Source organism: Halyomorpha halys, unplaced genomic scaffold (assembly GCF_000696795.3).
Source record: "Halyomorpha halys isolate HHAL.00 unplaced genomic scaffold, Hhal_1.1 Scaffold412.1, whole genome shotgun sequence".
In the NCBI taxonomy this organism is placed as follows: Eukaryota; Metazoa; Arthropoda; class Insecta; order Hemiptera; family Pentatomidae; genus Halyomorpha; species Halyomorpha halys.
In genome coordinates, this window is record NW_027113304.1 from 563,381 (window position 1) to 568,287 (window position 4,907).

Genomic DNA, 4,907 nt, shown 5'->3' on the forward strand with positions numbered 1-4,907 from the left:
GAGAACAGCTGACCGATTGTATATATATAGACGGACAGGCTCCGCAAATAGATTAGTATTTTACAGCAGTTCAAGCGAGTTAGATCTTTTTCCTTCACCTCTTTTTTGACATTGTGCTTTCGCCAATACTTAACTTATATATATATATATATGATAAGTAGTGTATATAATACAATTGTATAGGATAAGTAAATTATCAAACAAGCATTGTAATAACAGCTGATAGCCTATGTGGAAGGTACAGGACAGTATTATTCAATCATTCGACACTTTGAGCACACCTCATGTCTATTTCTTCCTATTTTAACTATATTATTCTAAGTATTTTAACTTATATATATATATTTTTTTTCTACCCCCCTCCCTCCCTAATTCGCCATTTCCAGCATATGCAGCATTTATTATACAGGCTATCAATTTATGATAAATCAGGGCAAATACAGAAAACTACATTACTGTTACTTCTGTTGAACTATTTAAAAAAAAGTACTATGTAATGATTTCTTAACGTGATAGAAACAAAGAGATAATTGATAGGAATATACTCCTTAGCTAGATTCCTATAATGGATTGTCCTTTCATTGAGCTTTAGTTATGGATTTATTTGTCAAACTTAAAATTAGGTTACTTATTTTATAAACTGCCTCATTTTCAGCTATCGTAAAAATGTTAAGAAATAATTCCTAACATACATTCTTATTTCAGTACATTGAATGACCTTCGAGGTCCAAGAAGCTTGACTAGCCTAATATCTTCATTCTCCGTTTCCTGAGTTCAGCCTGAAAGAGGATATCCTTCATCGCCGCGCTCGCAGCGGGTCGCCTCCAAACAAACACAAACCATTACTCGTGAGCTGTCCAGCCGAGGAAGGAGACAGTTAGGCTCTGGAATCACCTGGCCGGCCCGCGGGGGGCTCTGCCCCATAAAGCCCCCCTGCTGGCTATTTAGGTCAACAGTCGTCACTCCCACAATGTCCGGGGGCTTTGGAGATCCGACACCTACAACAGTGTCCGCCTGGATTAGGAATTCAGAGTTCCTTGCCGCTTTCAGAGTTTGTTAGAATTTCCAGCCAGGATTATTTTGTATAAGCCTTAGCAATGCCTTGACGTGTTCAAGCGTGTTGTTAGGATTCGGTGTCTCGTTTGCAGATTCTTGTGAAGTTTGTTCCATTGAAATCCCCATTGAATATCTTATTTGCTTCAGCTCTTTGTGAGGTTCACTAGGTATGTTAACTACACTAAATATATATTAACGTATTTCTTTTAGATTTTGAAAATTACGTTTGTTTTACATTTACCATTAAATTTGCAATATATTCATAATGTTTATAAATCAACCCATTCTTAGATTTCCAGATGCCGTTTCAGACTGTGTAGGCAACTGAAACTTATTGAAATCATAACAATGGAAAGTTTCCTTTGTTTGTTCTCTTAAGCACAAACATACTTACCGATTTAGAAGTCTAATTAATTTGCTAGAACTTACGTCATTAATGATATTAGGTTTTTGTTTGGTTTAAACAAATTATGTTTATTGTTTTACAAATGTTGCCTCATTATGCATGTTCACTCCCTCTAACCTGTACAACGTTTATCATTTTGATGGGTTATAACAGAAGAATTCGATTTTTACTATATTCTCAATGTCACTTTTATTAATCAGGAAATATCAAATCGAAATATCGAAAATTGTAGAAGTCATGGAGGTTTACGATTATACTAGGACACTATATATTTATTGAAAATTACTTTGTGTCCAAAATGTTTCATACGTTTAAAAGCTAAAGCATTGATTAACAGATTTATACGTATTTTTTTTTTATTTTTCAAAAATAGTTTCCTGAAGTGTATAAAATTCTGTTGAACCTAAATGATTCAAAGGGTAAAAGGTACGGTTTAATTTATTGTGCAAACAATAATAAACTGGTATAACATCAATAGAACAAGAGTACGGATTCAGATGGTGAAACTTTGATTGCATTACTTAATTTTATGTACACATCACTTTATTTTTTTACATGTGTGAATGTTTGTTTTTTATATCGAAAGTGAATGAATTGAATGGGATTGTTTAACTTCGAAAACTATTCTTAGTAATAATATTATTCAAATAACAGAAAATATAGTCTTCACAGTTTTACCATTCTTTATCGTGATTCAGTAACTGTGGATTAATGGTACAGTGAGAATGGTAACTGAGATTTATAAAGGCTGGAAAAGTTTCCATATTGGTGATTATTCTTCACAAATTCCTTAAATACTATTCTATTTGGAGGTAAGAATCGAAGTAGTGCAAATGGAACTTGCCTTACTAGAATTGTTATAAGTGGAAGGAGAGCAACCTGTAAGTAAGGAAGATTGCTGAAACAAGATTGAAAAAAGTAACCTGATGGAGAGTTTTTTAAACAAATATTTTTTGTTTTGAATATCAGACAGTTATAAAAATTCAAACGCAGATAACTATTAATGGAAATGGCAACGTAGAATTTACATATTATTTCCATTGTATCTTAATTTACGATTAGTCATCATTATGTGGAAATAATTGCTAACAATCGATAAAATAAAATATTTATTGATTTTTTTTTGTTTTAATTTCCATTTGTTAAAAAATTAGTAAATAGTTAAAAGGCAATTATAAAATTAATTGTAGGAATTAATGAAAAAAATTTTTATAAGAATATTTATGTATAATATGAATAAAACAGTCTTTAACACTGATCCTCGAGGTACACCGGAATTCGTTTCATATTCTATGGAGAACCAGTTTATTGTGAGGATTGGAAAAGACCAATTAAATATGAAGAATTATCATTAGAGATGGTTAATTTTAATGGCTTATAAATCAGTCCTGAATGCCATACTGTTTGTTGTTTGGCCCACTAAAAATATCATCCCAGTAGAATTTAGGAAGATAGTCCTTGCTGTCAATAAAGATATCAAAATAGTAAAAGAAAACTATTTATTGTTAACCAACATTTCGCCCCACTTTGCAGGGCTTCGTCAGGGCTGTCTGTTTGTAAAAGAGATGTCAACTCAATGTTTGTGAAACCTTGTTTAGCAATAAATAGTTTTCTTTTACTATTTTGATACCTTTATTGACCGCCACCCTATCTTTCTACAATCTACTTCATACGGTCAACTATCTTCTTCCAATAATTATCTCTGTAGGTTTTATAAAGTATTCCAAATAACATTAATGACCCTACCTTGGAATATTTTGTTGAGTTAATTTCAATTCCATGATTCATAAAATTATATTAACTGTGCCTTCTTGTACTTTATCCTTTCTTCATCCTCCATTGTACCTTCACAGCTCGGACCTCTACCGGTTGTTTACTGCCTGGTCTATTTGCCAACAGTTGGTCATTAGTAGCTACTGATCCAGAGGGGACAGGATACATAAATAAACCAACGTGAAGAATAATGGAGCAGCGGGTGATCACGCAACAGTGGCCTTCCCAGTGGGGTGCTCCAACTGCCCATTGAAACTACTCCGGTCGAGTTGGGAGGTGATCTCTGACATCGGGGAGGCCCTGGTGACGGGATTTGGGCTACTGGTGGCTGTATATTTAATTGTATATGTCCACACCGAATATATTCATTGCAAAAAACAATAAAATTATAAGCATTTATCCTAAAAAAAAAAAATTAAAAATGTTACGTATCCCTCACTAAATTCCTAGTACAAAGAGAATCTCAAAATATTAAAATAACCAATACCTTCGCAAGGTTGGAAAATACCTACCCTCTCGTCAATATAAATTCTTGATTGAGACCAGATAAAATCAATCTTATTCAAAGAAGAATTTTTGGACCATTACTGATGTACGATTGTGAACTGTGTGAAGCAGCATCATGAACGAAACAAAAAAAAAAATTACTGTTATTTCAAAACAAGGTCCTAAGGATCCTGGTAGAAACCACTTCGGTAATAGGAAATATTCAATTGCATTGTAAATTACTATTGGAATTAATACATAATCAATAAAAAATGTTTTACCGATTCTATTTCTAGTTACTGACAGTTCCATTTCTGGAAATCTATTCCAAGTACTGGTGTATTTATTTTTCATTATTCATTATTCGAATAATTATTTATTTTATTAATTCTATAAATATTAGTTCGTTAGACTTATTTTTGGTTTCTTTCAACGTTCAATTACATATTTATTGTTATCAGTTAAATACATAATTTTGATTAGTATTATGCTTTTACTTACTAGTATTTTTTAATTATAATTATTCAATAATTATAACAATGTAAATCGTTATAGGTGTCTTTTTTCAAGAGACTTAACCTCCACATTACAATTTTTAGAAGCAAATCTAATTGTTATAATAACCATTTAAAGTCCCCCAGGCCGATCTTTAGGTAAACACAAATAGTACTTGGAGTGCACTTTCTCAATTCATACAGACTTGGCCTAAACACATCAGATAATCGAACAGACAAATTAGCCGTAATTGGATCCAGATGTGTCCTAATGGAGGAAAAGCAGAAGCAGAGATGGCCTGAACATACTGTCTAGGTGACCAACCTGTACGGCGACCTGGCCCCTGTTTCATAATAAAGTACAAACTAATACTATTAGTGTTGTAAATTAATCTTAATTCAATTACACAGACTTGTACTTTAGCATTTTTTAATTCCTGTAATATCACTAATAGTCACCCCTATCAAGAAAAAAATAAGTATTAGTATTATTACCACACTAGTTTCTACACTTGTACTAATAACAAATACTATTAGCTTTCATTATGAAACAGGGCCCTGGAGGATCTCAGAAGTAACGCTGAATTTATTTTGTCATACCTAGACTTGGCCATTTGAATAGAGAGATCGAAGAAGAAGGCCCATATTCGGACTCTCTCCCTCATAATTACAAAATACTTTTACTTGTCTGT

The 4,907-nt window shown here is 32.6% G+C and overlaps 1 protein-coding gene across 2 annotated transcripts in view; it reads right to left on the reverse strand.

The window, feature by feature from the left end:
* Positions 1 to 4,907, reverse strand: part of SP555 (SPRY domain-containing SOCS box protein SP555) — a 27,983-nt gene that overhangs the window by 14,826 nt on the left and 8,250 nt on the right. The window contains exon 1 of one of the 2 annotated variants that reach the window (XM_014423253.3): positions 1,486 to 1,701. The exons of the other annotated variant lie outside the window; for it this stretch is intronic. The gene's annotated coding sequence lies outside the window, so the exon portion shown is untranslated. Of the gene's footprint in view, positions 1 to 1,485; positions 1,702 to 4,907 lie in introns of those variants that run through there. 2 annotated transcript variants of the gene reach the window in all.